Below are 23,784 nucleotides of genomic sequence, written 5' to 3' on the forward strand. Positions count from 1 at the left end.
ATACCTGGACAAACCTGCCATGTCAATGCAACAAATGTGCATTGGCACTGACCCAAAGATTCAGGCGACTCCTGCTCAGAGATTTCCACAGGAGAAAATAAGCAGGACATCTCAGAGAAGTTATCCGGCCTCACTGAGCACTGTTTGGCTGCAGCTTTAAGCCTTGCCCTGCTGAAGGAATCTGAGCTCCAAAAAACAACTAAGTCTGAAGGTAGACATCTTTACAGAGGAAGAGGCCAAAGTATCTGGCCAGTGAGAAACCTTCCTTGGGGCAAGTTTTGAATTCCTCCAGCTCTAAGCTTTCACCCAAAAAGTCAACAACTTCACTGGGACTTTGTCCGACTTCATGTAACTCACCTTGGTCATAGTCTACTATGGTAAAAGTTTAGACTGGGATGAACCTGGACTCTGGATCCAACCCCCACCCCATCACGGTGGCCTTAAGTCCGTCTAGGTACTGGTCATGGGTAAATAGAGGACTGTGGTTGAAGCTTAATGCTTTTGCCTCTTTATTTCAGATTTAGAAAAGTTAGGTCTATGGTTAACCTTCTTGGATTTTTGTGATTTTGGTGCAATTTTACTCGTAAAAACTTTCTAATTTTTATAAATTGGAGTGGGATTTTTATTGTTTTGTCTTTTCAACTTTTTAACCGCTTTTGTACTTCTAAATCCTTTACACATTATCTTAAATTAAGTCTGTCTAATCTGTGCCATTTTTACCAGGGGTTGAGTTCAGGTTTGAGTTCAGGTTTAAATTACTGAAACCATTACTGAACATAACAAGAATAGTGCCAATATTACTTGCGGTGTACTACCATAGACCCCAACTAATATCCACTTTCTCACATGAACGTATATTCCTTGTGGTCTGTTTCTACAGCGTCTCAGCGTGGCATAAGTTTCAAATCCTTCTCCCCAGTCCTTGTCACGGAATAGGTTCAAACTCACACAGCTGTGAGGTAGAAAAAATTATTTATATTCACAGGCTATGTGAAGATTTCGGCCATTGTTTAATACCAAAGTAACAAGGTCTCCCATTAAATAGGATCTACTCCCTGGTGCCCCCATCCTAACCCCCACACCCCCTATCCTTCAATATCTTGTTGTGGTTTGCCATTTTGTATTGTCTAGGGTCTACTGCTTGAAGGTTAGGGTGGTGAGAGGTACTTTTCTGTCCTACATAAGCAAGTGGGTTCTGATTCCTTCAAAGTGTAGACACAAGAGAATATATTATTTTTGGTTGGAAGACAAGTCATCTCCACGAACGTGATGCTCTAAAAGTCAAAAGGCAATACACCAGTACACACTCTTCCAAGCAGTTACAGTTTTGTTCAGCCACATTTTTAGCTTCTAGTTCCATTCCAGTCAAATGGATTAAAAGCTGTCCATTGATAAAAGCTTAGCTTTCCTTTTTGTCATCCCAAAACAAGGATCTGCATTCATCATCCCTAGGGATGCTCGGAAGGTAAATACTATCAACAGATACTCAAAGAGAAATATGGTTTGTGGTTGAGAAAACCATGCTTAACTGTTTCACAAACTTATCAAATGTATTTCATCATAAAATGCCATATCAACAAAGTATGTTGGAGAAGGCTAGATGTAATACAAACAGAGCCCAGCTGAACCAAGGGTAAGCCAAATTAGGGAAAGGATTTTTTATTTTTAAAATCGGATCCTTTTTAGCAAATAACTGACGCCGGGCTGACATTCGATAAAACAATTTTTGATTCAGTGACAATGGATGTTTCAAAATAAGAGAGTAGAACCCAAGCTTTAACCCTGCTCAGGTAACTTGGATATCTTTTCACATACCTTACGCATTCTTGAAGGCCGGCCTTGGCAGCTCTTCATTCATAATTGGCTGCTCTGTGCGTAGCATCATCTCTTTCCGCCCTGCCAAGACACCAATTGGTAAAGAGTTTAATCATGTTCCTTTGATGCTTAGTTTCATGGTCAGTCCTAAATAATTAAAAACATTTAACCTCCCGGCCGTCATGAGTCACGGTGGGCGTGTGCTGATGACGGCCAGGAGCCGTCATGACCACGACCGCAATCGGAATGTTCAGCACTGCGGCGGAATTCGCGCCACAGTGATGAGGTTAATTATCATCAAGTCTCATACTAAGATTTATATTCAGCTGTACCAGGGACAGCAGACAAATGGCAACGTCCATGGGAGTGCTCCTCTCATTCTCTCAGTCAGTGCCAGTGATTTTACTTCAGCTTTAAAGAAAAGAATTGGTAATCCATCACTGCGTTTATCCTAAATAAGATTGTTCAAGTACACTGCAAATAAAGAGATGCTATACAAAGCAGTACTGGAAAACCTATATTCTTACTGATGGCACGAGGTGGTGATACGCTAACTTCATAGTTCTGTTTCATTTGCTGGTAACGTAGTATTATGCTGCAATTGGGCTTCATCAAGGTTATGTTATTTTATGAGATATTTAAAATATTTCATTAAGTCACTTAATAATAGGCTATAAAGAAGAAATGCCACATAACTGATGCAGACTGCAATGGAGATCCCAAAAAGCATAAACAATCTGACCCAGAAGGCGAACTGATTTCTGCGAAGAATCCTTGACACATCCTTAGTAGCTTGACTTGGATCAATGACAAACAAGAAAAGTGGTATATGTGCAACCAACAACATAGAAACATTAAGTGACTTATTTGCTTATTAGAAATGACTAAAATGACAAAGTTTACTCTACATGGTTGACTGGGATCTGGGCACTCACTGTGGGTAAACCATGAGATTACACAGTAAAATAGAACTTGGCAGTTCAATATGATGAAAGTTTTTATTTTCAAAGTTCTGAACACTTTTCTAGAGAAAAAAATAAAGCTCCTGTGGGGCAAGTCTGAAAGCTGTAGCTGGAAAGGGCTCCAGAAAGTCAGACACCTTTATCGGGTCATCCTGCCATAGCCTTAAACTATCAGCCAAATGCTCAAAGCTGCAAGGACCACATCTTTTCTGAGAGTACATCTTTTTTAGGGAGGCTGGTCAGATTTTCTGTTTTCTAGAGGAAGTTGGTCAAGAAATTCTCCATTTCCCACAAGTATAGGTTATAGTGAAACCTTGAAGAAATGTTCATCTTCAGGATTGTCTCTTTAGATCTGATGTTCATCAATTTCTGTGGGAAAATCCCCACAAAGAAATGTCAATTTCTAACTGATTTACTGGAATGATGTGAGGCAGCCAGTAGCCTAGGTCTGCACAATCCAGCCTCAGGAGGGAAGTACATCAGGATCAAGCCGACATCATTAGCAGAATGCGAAACTCTTTAGCTCTGTGAATCAACAGGGGTGCAACAGCATCAAATCGAACCTAACCCAAAATGCTGTAATCTGAAACACAGAGCTGGAAACCCCTTCTTCAATGGCTAGTGGAAAGTGGAAATGGATCCATGTGGTAGGCAAGAGGGTCTTATCTCTTCCTTAGGCCCAGTCATATTCTTCCCTAAAATGGGCCAAGCTGAGTGTCTCAAAGGATGAACTAGTCAGTGGTGTGTTGAGAGATCTAACCATTACTAATAAAAACTTTCCAGACCCCCCACTCACAGTTTGCAGTGATGTGATGCACTTTCCTCCCCAGGCATTAAAATTATCTCCGATTTCCATATACCAAAAATCCACAGTGTTCTTGTTGATGCAGTACCCACCTCCTCCACCTCTGCTCCTTCCAGCTCAAAAACCTTAATTTTCAAATGAACTCTAACCCCCCTCCCACGAGCCAATGCTTGGTCCAGGCTTGCAGCATGGTATGGCTCCCCTTGATCTATTGGACTTCCCTTATAAATAAGAAAGGTGCCATCAAATCTTTTAAGACTTAGGGGCTGATTTAATTATTGGTGGATGGAGTAATTACGGTCACCATGGCAGATTACTTTACTCCTGCCATGGCAAAGTTACTACACCCGCAGCATGTAGAGCTCTCTTCTGCCCCTGCGGACAATCCTAGCATTTCCAGGGAACTGTCATCACGGTTGTTCCGCATGGCGAGAAAGCAGGGGGCGGCGCCCAAACACCCCTATAGAGGATCTGTCACTGGGTCTTGTGCAGATGGGCGTAGTATTGACGAGTAAAACCTTGGCTTAAGGAAGTACCTTAGAGTAATGAGGATCACCAGAATGTAATCCAGTTATTTCCACTTCATTTGTCTACCACCTCACAGTCAACACTTGGGCCCGATTATGATGTCGGATGGACCTGAGTCCGTCTGACATCGTTTAGGAACTGGGACCAAACGACCATCTGTCGTCAGTCTCAACCCAGCAATTAGGATGCGACCGAACACTGTTAGGTTGCACTACTATTGACTGAGAAGGATTACCACAGTTTCTTTAAATGCCCCTACGGGCAGCCTCTGGCACCATAAGGAATTGGTGAACTCTCCATGTGGAAAACATTTTAGAGCAATTGCAACATCTTACGTAGATTACAAAAACAAGGCCAATAACCATTTCCCTCGCATCAACTTGAGGAATGTGAGCAGTGACAACAGTACATAGCTCACCACCAGTGATGGTTGCCCTAGTTCCAGGATTTTAAGAGATGCATGAACAGCCCTTCCTCTGCAGCCAGAATCTTCCAATTTCCCCTCCATTAGTTGAAGAGTGAGAAGGCTGACACAGAGGAGATAAAGATCTAAAGGGAAGCAGGCTGGAACAGCTATAATAGCTGCTGAATTAGAGTGAACCACAGATGCTCATTCAATAGTGGTCCAATAGAATCAGGACTAATTCCTCATCATGAGCCCTTTGTATCACCATCTAAGTTGGGGAATATTTGCGGCATCAACTTGTGCCACAAAAATCTATAGTGCGTTCACCAGTCAAGCTCCTAGATGCTCAAGCTACGGGTATATTGCCCGAAATGTTTTTGGATGCAGTAGTAAGAAAACTGACAATTGATTATTCATTGAAAAAGGCATGAGGCACACCTATCAGTCTGGTCTACATTGTCCCACCATCATTATTGATACATGTCTTGGCATTTAATAGACAGGCTATCTACCCACTCATAATGGAGAGCGCACCAGGACTGTCAAGAATATCACTAGGCATTCCTTCTAATTGAGGGTCTGAGAGAACTTGCTAGGGAACCATCAGCTGGCACTGCCCTACCCTTCAACTTTTCTCATTATACAAATTTACAACTAATGACCTAAGATTGCAGCGAGATCCCAGCTGTCAAGCTTGACTAACTGCCATGACATGTTGGTGCCAGTTTCCTTAGTTACTAGAATATTTGCTTTGCAACTCTAGAGGTCCAACAGGAATCTAGCCTATGGATTTTGGTTTAGGCATGCGATTGTGCTGTTGCAGATGAAGCTTGAAAGAAACAGAACATTACGCCTGCACCTAGCTTTCTATTCGTATTGCGGAGCCGCTCCCTGGGGACACTGCAGGGATCCCCCTCTTACTTTTTTGGCTAAAGTCATTGAGACGGTAGCTGTACAGCAACTACCGAATTAGCTAGAGTCTAATACAAGATATGGTCAGTGAGGTTAGAGAATACTTGCCTCAACACCATAACCAAGTTCATTTAACCGCTCTAATACTTTTATAATTGTCTGCCGCATGTGGTACCTTGGGCCATGAGCTGTTATGCAGGAGACTTGAGACCGTGGTCGGGTGAATTGATTGAGATCTTTCCCATCGCACTGGTCCTGAGGTGTATGGATGAGGCAAAGCAAATTAACATAGTGCACTGTAACATGTGGTGTTCTCTCAACCTATTTAATATTTACATGATTCACTTTTATTTATTATTTCATTATGAACTAGCAGCCCGTCCCAATGTTGTCCGGGTATGAATTGCTGCCGGCCAGTAGTATATTGTTTTGTAGGATTTCGTTTAGATAGCATTTCTTATCTGTGACAGGCCTGTGAAAGGCTCCGATTCACAGTGCACTGCTGATGCACTTAAGAGTGCGCGTTCAGTAATGTGTGAACACGAGTTTCCCTACTTTATTTTTCCTTGCAATATTATATAGCGCGAACTCAACATGGCATGAGCACAATTTACATTACAGAAGAACACATTCATTTGTGGTAGGCACGGGGAGACAAAGCGATTTGCCTGGAATCACAGGATGTTGAGCTGATGCCGAGATTCGAACGTAGCTCCCCAGCTCTAAAGTTCGCAATTCTAGAACTTGTGGCGGGAGGTGTGTCTAAAAGTGTAGGTCGGTGCTGGCCATCAATGAGCGAGACCTGTGCATTTTTCAAATCGGTGGTGAAAAAATATGAGTATGTTGTTGGAGATGTGGGCCGCCGTGCCACCAATGTACTTACCGGGGAGGGTAAACACCCATTATTCCGCAACTTTCTTTCCGCATACCATCACTCTGCATACTTTCATTACGAAAGTACCATGACTCCGCAATGCCATTATAACGCATGGCATTACATTTTATATGCTTTACCACGCATACATTTACAACGAAATTCGTTGTAAATGCATGAATGGTAAAAGCATGTTTTTTTTTAATGTTTGGATAAGGTAAGTATGGGTATAGGGGTATATGTTTTGGTGTACTGAGGTATATGTTTTGGGGTGTTTGGGTATTTTAAGGGTTCAGATATAGTTTTGGGTTATGGGGTACAGGGGTAGTTTTAGGGTTAGGTATGGGTTTTGGGGTATAGGGGTATTTTTAGTGTTCAGGGGTAGGTTTGGGATTTGGGGTACAGGGGTATTTTAAGGGTTCAGGGCTAGGTTTGGGTTTTGGGGTACAGGGGTATTTTTAAGGTTCAGGGCTAGGTTTGGGTTTTGGGGTACAGGGGTATTTTAGGGTTCAGGGGTAGGTTTGGGTTTTGGGGTAAAGGGGTATTTTTAGGTTTCAGGGGTAGGTTTGGGTTTTGGGGTACATGGGTATTTTAAGGGTTCAGGGCTAGGTTTGGGTTTTGGGGTACAGGGGTATTTTTAAGGTTCATGGTTAAGGGCTAGGTTTGGGTTTTGGGGTACAGGGGTATTTTTAAGGTTCATGGCTAGGTTTGGGTTTTGGGGTACAGGGGTATTTTTAGGGTTCAGGGGTAGGTTTGGATTTTGGGATACTGGGGTATTTTTAGGGTTTAGGGATAGGTTTGGGTTTTGGGGTACAGGGTATATTTATAGGGTTAAGATGGGTTAGTGTTTACGGGTGTTGGGGTATTTTAAGGAGTAAGGGTGGGTTATGATTATGGGGTGCAGGGGTATTTAAAGGGAGCGGGGTGGAAACCCGGAGCTGGAATGTACAGAACCTGGGAAGAAAAAAACGAAATATTGGGCACAACGCTCGCTTTTTTTTCCGTAATCCCGCGCCCCGCACACGCCCACAGCACACGCCCACAGCACACGATATGAGACATGGCATGAAGGGCGGAACGTACCACATGCCCCCAGCGTTTGTCACGCCCCCCAGCACACGCCCACAGCACAACGCAGACACGCCCACAAGGGACTACTTTGCTGGCACGGTTCTTTTACCTTTTAAATGTATATGGTGGGCGTCTGCATAGCCTATGTCCTTCTGCTGCAACTGCCCTTTCCAACGCTGTATTGGGTGTTGTGATTGGTGCTGTGGTTCCTGAGATTACCCGCCTCAAAGGTTTGGGCTCTCTCTTTATTATATTAGTACAGATTTTTATATAGCGCTAGCCAGACCCAGGGGTATCGGAGCGCTTTACAACCGTCGAATTGCATAGACCAAACAGACATTCATGGTATGTACAATGCAGATATCACCACAGGTGTCAAGAGTCTCAAGACAATATCGGGTATACACTTTGCGTAATATGAGTAGCCAGTGTCAATGAGTACTCGTAGTACCTTATCATAATGACTGTAGTCTGGGTATCCCACCTCCATCAGTGGGTATTGTCAACAGCTCTTCTGCGTCTCATGAGCCTTTGCCAGGGACCGATCTAGGAAAAGATTTTTGAGGTGCTCTTTGAATTTTGCGAAGGAGGGGATAGTTCTGATATGGGGTGGGGATAGCGTTCCAGATTTTGGGTGCGTTTCCTGCGAAGGATCGGGCTGTGTTTTTTTGTTTGCGTGCTTTCATTGGGAAACTTTTGTCATCTGTGCACATTTAATACCGAAGTCTATCGGCCGAGATCAAGTATGCACACAGATCTTAGTAGATCTGCATGCTAATTCGCTCAGTGCGACTAGAGATACAATATTTCTTATGGAATGGTATCAAAACTCTTCCATGTAGTTTACAGAGTCTTAATTAACCCCTTCGCTACGGCAATTCTGCCGCAGCGCTAGGGGGGGGAGGGGGGCCGCGAGGCGCTCCCATGCTCATGACGGAACCGCTCCGTCACCAGCCTTGGTCGTGCTGTGCTGGTGACGGAGCAGTTCCGTCATGGCCCCGCCCACTTAATAGAACGCGCGGCGCAGGCGCGTCGATCGGGCAGGGACTGAACCGCTCCTTCACCAGCACAGCGCGACCGAGGCTGGTGATGGAGCGGTTCCGTCACCAGCATGGGAGGGGTTAAGTAGGTCCTCTCTAAGGAATGAATCCTAAACAATATCAAACTCCAATCCAAACAGTACTCAATCTCTGAAATGTTTACTGTATAATCATATAGCAAAAAATGGTGTTCCAAGAATAAAATGTGATGATGCAGTGCACATACATGTGCAAGGAACAGTAACAACTAAAGACTGACAACATTGTTTTGGCTGCCACAAATGCAATAATTATGGGGGCAGGGGGGAGATAGAAAATTTCTTCCCTCTTTCGTAAAATACAACCTTTGCCTGCATGTTCCCGACAATCTACTCTGAGGGCACTGTTGAGGGCGGTAGCATAACTGGCGACTGCATGCTTTCATGGGGCAAATTCGAGTTGAAATGTTCACCCCATCAGTGTTCGGAGTGTTCTTGTTGTTTGCAAAGAGTACAGGCAGGTGTGATTTATTCTGCACTGATTATGATCTGAGAATATCTTGAAATTTCTCGATTACGTAAACTCATTAAAAATCAGTATTCGTCATTATCTAATACTTAAATGCACTTCATCTATTACATAACCCCATTAAACTCTTGTCACACCCAACCTCTTCCCTTCATCACTGCCAAGCTACCCAAAAGAAAAATACCCACAGAACGTTTAATAGAAGCCGACCAGCGCCCTGCCTCAAGCAGCCCCACCCTGGCCAAAATACCGCTCAGCAGTATGAAAATACACTCAACAATATATTCTGCCTTACATTAGCAACCGCACAAGAACCATGCGTTATAAAGAGCAAGATAAGGACACTCGCAGAACTGCATTCACCCCTAAACCTTAGTCCCTTGTGAATAAAAACACCCACACAACACATGTATACAAAATGGAAGAGTAAAAGTGCAGTTCCATGGTGGAGCCAGGTTTTTTGTTATTTTAGCTTTGTAGGCTTCTTTAGCATCAATGTAATTTGAGAAGTTTGATTGACAAGGCAGTGCAGTCTCAAAACTTGAGCCTCACGTGGACGTCACTGTTACATCATCATGCGCTAAACCCAGTTCTTTGAATCTGAAATCTTTAATCCCCCTTTCTTTTTTAAAAGCGTTTTCATTCTGCATTGTGAGCTCGCATCCTTACTCATTAAATTGCCTCACCTTTCAAAGTCTTCTCTATCCACTGCGTCCATCATGCAAGGTGTAAACCTCGTGTTGCATTTTTAAGATGCTTGTTCACTTTTCATGCTGTAGTTAATATCTATTCCCCAATCACGAGTGGGGTAATAAATTATACCATAACTCCTGCTACACTATGTATGGGAAAATCTGCGGCAATTTCATGCAGATCGGGGCTTTAAGTGAGCCGGGTCCTGCCGGTGCTGAGGCGGGTCCCTATCGGGCTCCCCATTTTTGCCCTCAGACTGAAAGAACGATCTTAACTCTGCAGCAGCACCACCCTTCACAACCATTGAGGTAACTTCAAAGAGACTTGTTATAGTTCTTTCAGTTTCACCATTTCAGAACTGAAGCATTTTCAATGTTCTATACAACGACGCTATAGTTGTTGCTTATTTATCTTACACAACCTGCAAACATTGGAAAAGCAAATAGCCCTGATTTGCTGTAGGTGTAATGTTACTTGTTGTAATATATATCTGGATTCAATGACAGAAACAGCAAAATACCAGTCGGGTGGCGCACTATGTTAAGCACAGATTATTAGCGTGCGTATTTTTAACCCACGCCCTTAATTATATCTGCCACGCCCCTTTCAGAGACCCCTTAGTTTTTTCCTTCCACTTAATACCCTAATCCAGATACAATTCTTCAGGTCAAAAGCTCCCTAGATAAAATGCCGATAAATACGAATGCAAGCCGAATCATTGTGGTAAGGACCAAGTTCTGCATCTCATTTTCCTAATTAACAGGTGAGGGACCGTCGTGAGACCTGTCGGCTGGGAAAGACGACTACGATTGCTCTCCCAAAATGAAAGCAAAGCGTTACCCCACCAAATGATGCAATAGCAGCCACCATTCATGCGTTAGAGAATGTCCACATTATTTGGCCAATGATTACCCTTCATAAACACAACATCAAAATTCAGCTTTTATCTTCATGTTGACAGTAAATTTTCATTATATACAAAATTGATATAGTCTTTTGACTAATACAAACAATGTCCTGCCAACATTTTCTCACATTCCATTAGGAGTCATGATTGCCCACCCTCCCCCACCTTCAGTACCTGGGGCATTGCATATTTTAGTTGAATGGGGCCTGGGTCCTTTTTGGGTCACTCAACAGGTTGTCGTTTACAAGGCAAACTCTCCGCTCACTCAAGATAGAGGGAGCTAGGGCCACCAACGCAGCTGCCCACCTCCCCCAAAAATAACCATGCCAGAGCAACTCAACGAAGGGAAACCCTCTTAACTCAATTGGGGGAGGGATGCGTCTGGGCAACCGGGCCATACCTTGGTCCCCAGGCATAGCCACCATCCCCCCCACCCACATCCCAAAGGGAATATAATGGAATACCCCATAGGGCTCCGGACAATAGCAGTGGCAAATGTGACCAGCCCTTTGCTAGGGATTGTGACACTCCTGCCCCGGGTTGAGCTAAAAAGCTTAAAGACCCAATAACATCTTGAATCTGTGATGCCCCACATTGGCAACCTCTTTTCTGGTCATAACAAGACTCCTTAACCACCTCTACAATCGATTGTTGCAGGAAAAGGAACGATGGATGGGCAAAGCAAGCCCCTCTGTAGTTTGGGGGCAGCGTGCGCCTACAGGCCCCAGTGATAGCCAGGCAGCAATGCGTCCAATGTAGTAAGTCTGACCCATTTAAGCTGTACAGCTGCCCCAGTTGACCGCCAAGGTGACCCCGCTGCCACTCCGGGCAACTAATCGTTGCCACCAGCGGGAAAATAAATCCACAAAAAATTTGAATGATACAGCCACCATTGGGCCCCTGACCGGTAGATTCTGGCCTGCAGCTGTCTTAGAGTCCCTTTAATAGGGGGGTGGGTTGGTAGTGCAAACCCTTGTCCATACTCAGAATAGCATGTATTTAACACACCTGATAAAATCCCTCTGCCTCTTGTAGTCTATATTTATTGAGTGGTGGAAAAAGCTCACCACCCTATGGCTCACTCATGATGGGGGCTAATGTGTCCAAAAAGAGGTGCTCTGTTTTTTTTAATGTAGGATTACAAAGTAAATTTGACAATGCATTGTGTAAAACATAAGAGAGTTTAGGAACAAAAACTTGTTTTCAATAAACAATTGAACATTGCTTGAAAACTATATGTAAGCAAGTTCAGATTGGTAACAAGACGTTTTCAACCCTGGCAAATGTTCAAGCCAGGCCCACCACTCTATTTCCAACTTAAAAAATGGCAATTCTATGATGAAGCATGCTATGATAACACCAATGAGGTGCCCTCGTCAAGTATCTGAAGATATTGAGTTATGCTTGTAAGACCTAAAAGAAAGGACCTTACCAATTAGGACATACATACCTATGGTGTTTATTATGTAAGGCTGGGAGGCTGTACGTAGAAGTCATATTCTCACTCTCCCTCCAATGTGAAATGAGATTTTGAGTAGCAAAGATTTTGTTCAAAAGTTTTCGTTAAACCTCGGGAAAATTATTTTCCGGGCACAAAGATAGATGGCAGAAAGGCTATCTTTTGACACTTCTTTCTTATCAGCCTCACCCATAACAGGTGCAATCAGCTTGGATAAGGTGCTGCCAAACATGAATGACTGGGAGAGACTACCAGAGTTAAAAAGACACAAGGAAAAACATTGATCCAGGGACCAATTATGATAGAATAATTCTGGAGGTAATGCAGCACCACGAGCAGTGATCCTAACAAAATGATTCACAAATTCTAGCGAATGCAGAATTCATGAGATTGGTCACAAACAGACAAAAGACTTTTTGATGCACAATTAGTGAAAATAAAAGACTAGGGAAAGAGCTTAAAAAACCCAAGTCACTCCGAATGGTTTTCAAGAAGATGGCCAGATGTACATAGGTTTGTGTTTGCGATTCCCTAATAGCGAATTGTTGCTATTCGCTAATATGTAATTGCAAACAGCTATGTAGTGCAGTGTTTTACACTGTTTGCGATTACTAGTGTGTTACAAATTAGTGTGTTACAAATTTACCTACCTCATCAATATTAATGAGGTAGGTCATAATTTGTGACCTTTTGGGAATCACTAAAATTACAAGGATGTTGGCCTGCTACCATGTCTGGGATTGCTCTTATGTAAAGCAACATTTTTTTTTAAATACAGCTCGTTTTTGCTTAAAGAAAAATGAAAGAAAAATGAAAAGCTTTTCCATTTTTTAAGAGTAGGCAGTGGCCCGTGGGACCACTGCCTGCTCTCAAAAAACATTTTTCATGACCATTCATAAAGGGAAAGGGATCCCTTGGGGACCACTTCCCATTTGCGAATGGGTTACCGGCTACTTTAAGTAGGCGGTAAAATGCTAATGTTTTGCAACCGCATTTCGGTTGCAAAACATTCGCACATACCATTGCGAGTTGCTATTAACATGCCCTTATCACGCCCCTTCCTGATACTGAGTTGCAAACCCATTTTGCGATTCGGTAATAGGTTACCGAATCGCAAAATAGGGTTTGGGACATAGAAAAATGCTTTTTTTCCAGTCGCAAATGAGCTGTTCAGGACCAAAAAAGCATCCTACATCTGGCTCTAAAAGAGGTAAATAAGACCACTAAAGAGTTCAAGGACTTTCCAAGATTACAAATTTCCAGAAAGTTCTCAAACATTTAGCACCTGATAGCATCTTCCCTTACATGAAGGTAGAGTTCCAACCGGCAAATGTGGCCAAACTGATAGCATACTTGAAGAGAGCATGTCATCCATATCAGAAGGAAGTAAACTAAACCAAAGGAAACAAGAACAAGGGTTAGAGTGCCCAGGAGAGGACAACAATTCTTCACTCCGAGTTATGAACCCCGGAAAATAAATACTCCCTAGTTTGGATGGCATCCTGTCCACTAGTTTAACCAACCACCACCACACATAAATCAGAGAGGATTCTCTTGCAATCCTAAAACATGGCTAACAAGCTCTTTTTATCCAGAGGAAGAGGACATGAAAAAAGGTCCAGTGGGACAAAGAGGCAATACACCCAGAGAGGGAAACCCAAGCACATGCAGGTATGAGAAAGTCGCAGATGATATTAAGCGCTCCAGTTTTCACAAGTGAGCAAAGAAAAGATACTCACTAAAGGGTTAGGATCTATTCACACCCCAACATCTGACAAATGTATCCTCTGGAAATAAATGTTTGAATGCTTTTCTAAAATACATCAAGACTTACTTTAGGAACATTGAAATACTGATGAGGACACCATAAAAACAACTGAGCTACTGAGAAAATCAACTTCCCGCCAACTTTAATGCCCAACGAGCCTTTGAAAAAGCAGGAAACTAAAACCCATTGACTCCATAAGTAGAAACACAATGAGTCATTTACACAACCTAAGCAAGAAAGAAAACAAGCTCTCCAGGAACTGGCGAACCCACAGTCAGTAATTATAAAACCAGCAGACAATGGAGACAGAGTGATGGTCATGCCAACAGGCATGTAAAAAGCAAATTGTCTCAAGTTGCTTAACTACTGCAGGAGTTATAAACAGCTAGAAAAGGATCCCACATCGAACAGTGTGCAAAACAACACATACCTGAATGACTCCGCAAAACACAAAGTCTGGATCACTAAACAGGAGGCAGATTTCTATCAGAAAAGCATTCCAGGGTCCCTTATTTCTACTTATTGAGGAAAGACCACGAAGGAAGATACCCTTCACTACAAAGACCTATCATTTACAGCATTGGCTTAGGCTGGAACCCTTGTCTCAGTTCTCAGATTGGTTCTGGAGTCCTTTGGTGGAAAGTATGCCATTTTATGTTAAGGATACCAAAGATATCCTTAACGTTTTGGAAGGATTAACATTGGACTCCCCATTCAGAAATGCACCAGTGTTCCCCAGGAACAATCTTTAAGCGTAATAGACTCCTTCATTACAGTAGTACAAAGGGACTCCATTACATCAAAAACCTTTATTTTTAACTGGAACGATTTCAAATTGAAAAAAAAACAAAACCACAAACCTTTGATGGGCAGCACATTATCAATTCAGTAATAGCATTAGGTGTTGGAAACACTTCATAGATGACAGCCTCACCCTACTGTTGGGCAATAAGTTAGAGGTTGAAGAGGTCATAACATGACTCAACAACTGCAATAGATTTCTGCTTTTGACAATGATGATGAGTCGAAGGGAAATATAAATAACCTTCCTGGACCTGCAAATCTCGTTACACGATAAGATCTTGAAGTGCGACGTTTTCTAGAAACCAACAGATAGGGATAATCTCCAGAGATGTGAGAGCTTCCATTTAAAATCCCTCAGAGATAAATAATCCACCAGTGGGACAGTTCCTGAGATTAAGAAGAACTGCACAGAAAAATCAGACTTTCAAACACAGTCCGATAAATTATCCAACAAACTATAGGAAATAGGCTATCCAAACAAAATTTTTAACCAAGCAAAGAAGAGGATATTAAACAATTCCCGCTTGTCATTACTACAAGCATATGAGAAAGTAAAGGATCTGCGTATCTGTTTAAACCACGTATGGAATTTATTCCAACAACCTAAAGAAAATTGTGACAAAGCATTGGAAGATCTTTAATTCCCGGTCACTAAACCTAAAAAAACAACGTTTTCATTCAGAAGTTGCAAATCGATCAGAGATATGATTATGAATACCAAACCCAAACTTATCTACCAGGAGACTGGTCAGAACACTATGGCACTTACCACAGGTTAAAGGCCATTCCCTTGCTTGAATTGTAACATTTGTGCTTTCACAGAAAAAGCTAAAGAAATGTACCTAGGACTCAAAACTCAATGGAAATTACAAAACCATATGACCTGTAATTCGATTAATGTAATCTACATCATGTCATCGATGATACATAGGACGACGGTCAGAAAAGCAAGGACAATAATCAGTGAACACAGAAGCAGGATGAGGTGCAAAACGATGAACAGAAAACTTAAAACACTTCAATGCCATATGTCAGATTGAAAATTACTTCAATTGGACTAAAATTTAAATAGTAAGGGCAACGCATTAGCCGGGTTATTGTATTAGGAGCAATGGTAGTTTTAACAATTGAAAGCCTGTGAAAAGGGCTTGGACAATTATATAGTCTCAACACATTTTCAATAAAAGAAATCTGCCAACCAATGATACAGAACTTTAATTATGGCTAGGGATCTCTTAAAACACATAAAATTGACCCAAACCGGCACAAGAAGGGATCCGCGTGACAATAATATGAACTTTAATAAATGCCTAAAAGACCCTTTATGAAGGTCCTTTATAAGACAAACATGATAATAAAAAAACTTGACTCTAATCTTAAAAATAATAACACAGTATCAAAAGTGTAGCTCTGTTACCCAACAGCGCCACACTGGAGTGAAGACTACAAGCCCTGACACGACTCGTGGCACGGTCATGTCATGACGCATGTTTCACGTCAGACGTGACATTATGCACAATACACTCAGTGAGGTATAAGTCAGGAAAAAATAAACTGCTTCCGGATTCACCACTGGCGGGCACTAAACAAGGAGGACTAGGTAAAATTACCAGCACCAACCATTGACACACTTGAATCAATGATCACAGCCCGTTAACTTTTGGGGGCCAGAATATGTTATTTGAAGTATTTGTTTTATGTCAAGGCCACGTATGGCTTACGCATTTGAAATGTATGATCCAGGTTCAAAGGGCACATATACAACAACACCTACTATAACAAAGCTGTGTGTTGTATACGTGATGCACAAGGACATACAGAAGTCCCCACTATGATGAATATTGGATTACAAAAGTTAAATGGTGACGAATATCACTGAATGCCATGAGAAAAACAGGCCAATAGAAACAGCCTAGCATGTGCAAGAGCAAGATGCATGCATTTCCGATTTGCGTTTGTATGTGTGTCCTTGACACATACCTTTAAGTGTTTTTGATTTTATGCCTAATATCAATACCTCCTACCAACAAACTTCTCAATTCCTCAAGCCAAGATAATTAAACTAGATATGGGATTAATCGTTAACATTTTTTTTTTAACACACTAGGTAGCAGTTGAAATGAAAACTTTGGTGTAATTGTGTCACAAGACCATCCATTATTAATTGTTGCCTCAGCATTTAATTATAAATCCTTTGTGTTTGGGTTCCGGCAGACCGCCTCGTGTTGTACCCATGAAGCAGTAGCAATCCTGAGTAGGGTAAGTTTTGCCAGGTCACAATAGGCATATGATACCAGGTTTTGTACTGCTAGCATGCTTCAGTGTGAAACTCTCTGTTTCTGCACCTTTGGGAACTCCAAAGTTTTGTATGGTTTTTAAAATGCTCACCTTAGAGTTATGTTGGTAAAGACGCCTTCTTACCTTTCAAAAGTATTGTACATTGAATTGACCAAATGCTAGGGAAATAATTCTCTCTCCAATCCAGGTATTCCTATTTTTCTCATCCGGTATAAGAGTGGTAGCCTCATTAAAACTATTCATATTTAATCACAAATCAACTAGCACATATACTAGTTATCTAGGAATCGGTAGTAACATATATTTATTTATTTATTTATTTAGAATTTTATAGAGCGCACGGCTACCTCCAGAGGGGGTGTCCCGGCGCTAAGACTACTTGATTATCACAGAGGGGAGTACCAAGTTCATAAAAAATCTGGAAGTGTACAGAAGCTTTGTAGACTAGTGCTTAGAAAATAGCCAAGTTTTCAGTTTACGGCGAAAGACTTGTTCTGATTCGGAAAACCTGAGATCCAAGGGAAGACTGTTCCAAAGCTTAGCGGACAGAACGGTAAAGGTTCTACCACCAGTACGCGTGAGTCTGAAGCGAGGAACCGTCATCAGGCGTAGACTATTAGATCTCAGATGCCTAACTGAAGAAGCTATATTAAGCCTTTTGCTCAAATAGCAGGGGCCAATGCCATTGATTGCCCTAAAGGCAAGGGTCAGAACCTTAAAATCAATGCGGCGGGCAATTGGGAGCCAATGAAGCTCCTCTCGATAGGCTCTGACCGAGTTGCGTGGAGGGATGTTGCCAATCAGCCTTGCAGCCGCATTTTGTATAATCTGAAGTCGATCAATGAGATATTGGGGGGCACCGGCATAGAGGCTGTTGGCATAATCAAGATGAGACGTAATAAGTCCCTGAACCACTGTTTTACGGGAAGATTGGGGGAGATAGGGAAAAATCTTCCTGATCATGCGCAGTTTATTAAAGCAAGCAGCCGCCACTTTATTAACCTGGATTTTTCCGGACAAGGTATTGTCAAATATAAAGCCCAGGTTGCGGGCTGAATGCACTGGTACAGGAGGAGGGTCCAGAATGGCAGGCCACCAGAGGGTAGAAGGGGGAGCAGTTTTCTGGCTGAAAAAAAGGACCTCTGTTTTTTCAGTGTTAAGGGCAAGATGGTTAGCAGCCATCCAAGTGCAGATATTGCCAAGGCCGTTTCGAAAGTTGGAAAAGAGGGAGTCAGAATGGTCTCTAAATGAAAAAACAAGCTGAGTATCATCAGCATACGAGACCACCCTGACTCCGAAAGACTCAACTACCTTGGCAAGAGGGGCCAGGTAAACATTAAACAATAAAGGGCTCAAAGCTGAGCCCTGGGGTACGCCACACAGGAGGGGTTTATCTTCAGATTGGTAAGGATGCAGCAGTACCCTTTGGGTCCGTCCGGATAAAAAGGATTTGATCCATGCTAAAACAGTGCCCTCAATCCCCAGCTGTTGGAGTCTGGATGTAAGAATGACATGGGAAACCGTGTCGAATGCGGCGGATAGGTCGAGGAGAACCAACATGGCCTCCTCACCCCTATCCACCGATTCCCTAATTGTCTCTGAGACTTCCAGCAACGCTGTCTCGGTGCTGTAGCCGGTTCGAAACCCAGATTGGGAATCGTGAAGCAGTTTATTTGTTTCCAAGAATTGGGCCATTTGTTTCTGAACAACTTTCTCCAATATCTTAGCTGGCTTAGGCAGAAGCGAAATGGGTCGATAGCTGCAGAACAGGGAAGAATCAGCGTTGGGTTTTTTAAGAATGGGAAGCAGCCTAGCTTGTTTCCATGCTGAAGGAAAAAGACCCTGGGTCAGGGAGGCGTTCCAAATGGAAAGAAGGGGATTAACTAAAACAGGGGCAAGATTGCCCATTATTTTAGCAGGAACAGGGTCTAAAGGTGAGCCAGACTTGACTTGCTGAAGAAGAGATAAAGCAGACTCAAATGATAATTCATTAAAGGAGTTGAAGGAACTTTGCACAAGGGGAGAGGAGTCTGAAATTGGGTTGGGCATGGCTGAGACAAATGAAGAAGCAAGTTTAGCAATTTTATCCTGAAAAAAATCAGAGAGACCGTTGCAAAGATCTTGGGTAGGGCTGCATTGAGTTTTTATGGCCTGAGGAGTAACAAAATCTTTCACAATTGAGAAAAGAGTTTTTGATGAATTCTGTGCCTGTTGAATACGGTTAGAGAAATATGATCTCATGGAAGAACGTTTGAGCATTTGAAATTTATTTAAAGCAGATTTATAGGCCAGTTTAGCCTCTGGATCATATTTCTGACGCCAAATGCGTTCTAGCCTTTTACATTTGCTTTTTTCCTCGCGAAGGAGGGGGGTAAACCAGGGAGCCGAGGGACGAGATCTGGCGGATGCCAGGGGAGCAAGAGGAGCAATGGAATCAAGTACTGAGGTAAGGACAGAGTTGTATCTTGCCGTTTCCGTATCCAGATCCACCGTCTGATTAAAATGGAACTGAAATTGAGACTCAATGGCATCACAGGTCACCTTAGCCCATTTACGACCACTATCTCTGCTAAGGGAAGAGGTAGGGGGAAGGGGAGGTCTGTCAATATGAAAGGGGATAAAAAAGTGGTCAGACCAGGTAAGAGGGAAAGATGGAAAAACCGTTATGCAAGGATGATTTGAAAAAATCAAATCTAATGTGTGACCGGCTTTGTGCGTAGGGCCTTTAACTAGTTGGGACAAGGTCAGTCCTTGTAAGGTTTCCAGAATTGAAGAGGCTTGAGCACAGGAAGGATTATTTATGTGAAGATTAAAATCTCCCAGCACTGTGAAGTGCGAGTGTTTAAGGGAAAAATCCGCAATTGAGTGCACAAGGGCACTGAGAGAACAGGCAGTAACGGGGGGAGGGTTATATACAAGGATACCAGCAAAGATAATGCGGGCAGCGTCCTTAATTACAAAATACATGGCCTCGATCAAACCGAGGTTAATAATTTGAGTCGAGCTCAGAGTAAAATGAGATTTAGCAATGATCGCCAGACCCCCTCCAGGTTTAGGACCGTCACGATTAATGCCTATCAAACGGAAGCCGGAGGGAATGGCCAAGTTAATATCTGGCATGGACGAGTCTTTAAGCCATGTTTCAGTGAGAAATAAAATATCCCACTTGTTTGTATCTAGTAGAAGCCAAATGTCAGATGCATGTGCAGGAAGAGACCGGCAGTTAATTAGGCCGGCATGAATGGTAGGCGAGGATGAGCAGTGAGTACCACTGTTGGATGGTAAACAGCGTGTAGTGCAAGCGGGAATAAAAAGATTACACCCTGGGCAAGAATAAGAACAATTGTCCAAAGTTTGGGGGTTACAGTGTTTGTGCGGGTTACAAGTGTTACGGCGTAATAATGTAAGTTGCTCCGAAGACCAGGTGATCATGCAGGTATGAGAGGCAGGGGGACTGGCGCTGAGCGCGGGTCCGGCGCGGACGGGCGCAGACGGGCTTGCCTTAGGCGCGCCCGCTGCGCCCGCCCGCTGCACGGACGGGAAAGTCGTTTTTTTATATCCATAGCGTAAAGGGAGTGGGAGGAGGGTGGGAGGCGTCCAGGAGCTGGAGCGCTACCCTGCCTCCCCCCAAGATGGCGGTTCCGCTTTGCCCAGCCGGCGAGAGCGCTGTGCTCGGCTGCACCGGTGAAGAAGTGGAGATCGGGACCCCTGTGACGATTTAATCTCGTCCAAACATGCAGGCGGTCAGTAACCGATTTTTAAAAGAGCCACAATTAAAATAATTACAATGTTTAAAATGCCGGTCAGCGTGACTGCATACAGGTCATAAGTCACCACACAAACAATTTCTGAGCACACAATCATACAGGTTCGATTTTAGTAGTTAGCAGAGAAAGCAAAATGCCCCCGGCTTCCGCCTCAGGGGAAAACTAGTAGTCAGTTTCCACAATTACTAACACTCCTTAAGTAGTGAGGGAGGGCGGGAGGCGTCCAGGAGCTGGAGCGCTACCCTGCCTCCCCCCAAGATGGCGGTTCCGCTTTGCCCAGCCGGCGAGAGCGCTGTGCTCGGCTGCACCGGTGAAGAAGTGGAGATCGGGACCCCTGTGACGATTTAATCTCGTCCAAACATGCAGGCGGTCAGTAACCGATTTTTAAAAGAGCCACAATTAAAATAAGTACAATGTTTAAAATGCCGGTCAGCGTGACTGCATACAGGTCATAAGTCACCACACAAACAATTTCTGAGCACACAATCATACAGGTTCGATTTTAGTAGTTAGCAGAGAAAGCAAAATGCCCCCGGCTTCCACCTCAGGGGAAAACTAGTAGTCAGTTTCCACAATTACTAACACTCCTTAAGTAGTGAGGGAGGGCGGGAGGCGTCCAGGAGCTGGAGCGCTACCCTGCCTCCCCCCAAGATGGCGGTTCCGCTTTGCCCAGCCGGCGAGAGCGCTGTGCTCGGCTGCACCGGTGAAGAAGTGGAGATCGGGACCCCTGTGACGATTTAATCTCGTCCAAACATGCAGGCGGTCAGTAACCGATTTTTAAAAGAGCCACAATTAAAATAATTACAATGTTTAAAATGCCGGTCAGCGTGACTGCATACAGGTCATAAGTCACCACACAAACAATTTCTGAGCACACAATCATACAGGTTCGATTTTAGTAGTTAGCAGAGAAAGCAAAATGCCCCCGGCTTCCGCCTCAGGGGAAAACTAGTAGTCTATACCCTGAAGAAGGCCTTTGACACTATTAGGCATTTAAGGAGGCCGAAACATGTTGGTATTAGGATGTGCGAACCATTGTATCTAGTAAACGTCCCAACATAACGGTTTTAAAATGATACCACATGTACCGAATAATAAAGAAGAAGATAGTCTTGGTATACCATAAAGTATTTTTAGCCACAGGATTCGAGCTCCTATTCAGAATACTTTTCAACAAGAAGCCCCACAACCTACCTACCTTGAGGAGAGAGGGGACACATGCGATGAAGCATGCCACAATAACATGTGAGTAGTCCTCTTCCAATATCTAGGGATATTTTTGTACGACCTAAAAGGCAGGATCTTACTAATTAAGATCTATGGTGTTTATTATTAATTCAATTTCAGACCCAAAACATTTGAACTGAGAGGCAAGAGATTGAAGTGCTACTGCTTGCCCAAATAGGACATGCCTCTCCACAGGAGGGTTAAAAATACTAACATTTGCACCAATAAAGAGGAGGATGGTTAATCACTAAAGACATACCTTGGGCATGAGGGTCGTCAAGAGGAACAAAAATAAAACCTGGGACCATCGTTAAGCAGCTGTTTGTGGGTTGAAAGAGCACCCTGTCAGCCCTCCTGCAAGTATGACAATTATGGGGAAATGTTAGTACGGTTGTGACATCATTCTGGGCACTGATGACATCAAGAAATTGTTCACCTGCTTGGGACACTGCACAACCATCATCCCTACTTCCTTCTTCCTCTCTAATACACTACCTACACGGCCGCTAGAATTATGCGGCAGCAGAAGACAAATTTATGCAGCAGAGTCGACTAAATTACGTGTTAGGACATGCAAATTATTATGCAATTAAGGCAAATCATGCAACACATTTGGTAGCATCATTGTGTAACTATTTCTAAAGCTCAAAAACCTCATTGAAAAGGAGTCCAGTTCTCTACGTAATACATGGCTATGAGAAAGAAAGTTATAAACAATTAGCAGATCCTTTTCAAAATGTTATTCAACACCAACAAATAATTAAGTGTTGCACGAAAGAAGAAGGTTGCAATGTTATTCACTCAGTCCTTTCTACCTCGCAGTGTAAACCCGATTCCATAAAATAAACCACAATATACTCAGCAAAAACACAAGCAAATATCATATGTACACACTTCTTGTTATGAAAGACGGGCCTCACTTTTTTGGGCTCATTTTAGTTATGTTATAAAACGTCTTCATTTTGGGGTTTACCCTTTGCCACCCTTATACACTCTGGAAACCATTGCCATTAAGAAACGTTCCTCAAGAACAGTATTCTACGTTGTGGTATGATAGTGGAGCTTAACATAAATATTGGAAAAGCCAATAGGTCGGAGTTTTTGCTGGGTGGCATGTTTGGTTTTACTTTGACAACTCTGTGAGTTGCCCTAAAAAAGAAAGAAAACACATAACCACCTGGTGGGCTATAACAATATGGAAGGAGAAAGCGTGAAACTTTACTAAACATACTGCATTTGCAGAGTTAACTGTACCTTAAAAGAAGAATGTTAAGATAAAGAGTAATAAAATACGTTTTGCGTTGTAAATAGTGAACTTAAAAGATGTACATGGTTTAAATGATTACAAAATATTTTTGACAAATGGCTAGTATTTTCATTGCATCCCTAAGGCCTCCTTTGTGCATAAACATCTTCATTTTGTGAACAAATAAACTGTAGAAGCAGAGTAAAAATCAAGGCCAAGTAGTGAACATGGCAATGTTTTTCCCAAGTCTTAAAGCATCCAAACGCCTAGCACCGCCTCCTAAACAAGATATCCATAAATCAGCAAGGATCATACACTGGTTCATGCCGAATATATGAAGTCTAACAATTGGGCTACTGTATTCCCCATCCACAAACCTAATAGGAATAAAAATGGAATCCCAGGGCCTTGAATGTACAGCCCATTCGAACTATGTCAACCCTTGCAAAACTTAAGAAAGCCAACAGCTGAATGGGTTGACCCAAAGGCCCAGGAACTTTGTACAACTTCTTGGGCCCGATTCAGAGAACTAACTTAAGACAAAATCCTAAACTTACTACCTGTTTGATATTCACAGAAGGCACTTACTAATTTTGGAATTCACAGAAGGCACTTACTCATTTTGGTATTCACAGAAGGCACTTACTCATCAATGAGTAAGTGCCTTCTGTGAATACCAAAATGAGTAAGGGCCT

General features: G+C 42.8%; 1 long non-coding RNA gene across 1 annotated transcript in view; it reads right to left on the reverse strand.

Annotated features, from left to right (window-relative positions):
* The window catches only part of LOC144752999 (uncharacterized), a 50,483-nt gene that overhangs the window by 13,793 nt on the left and 12,906 nt on the right, over nt 1-23,784 (reverse strand). Inside the window, exon 2 of the long non-coding RNA XR_013594167.1 lies at nt 1,816-1,896. This is a non-coding gene — a long non-coding RNA (uncharacterized LOC144752999). The remainder of the gene's footprint in view (nt 1-1,815; nt 1,897-23,784) is intronic.

The sequence above is a fragment of the Lissotriton helveticus genome, chromosome 5_1, assembly GCF_964261635.1.
Source record: "Lissotriton helveticus chromosome 5_1, aLisHel1.1, whole genome shotgun sequence".
Classification (NCBI taxonomy): Eukaryota; Metazoa; Chordata; class Amphibia; order Caudata; family Salamandridae; genus Lissotriton; species Lissotriton helveticus.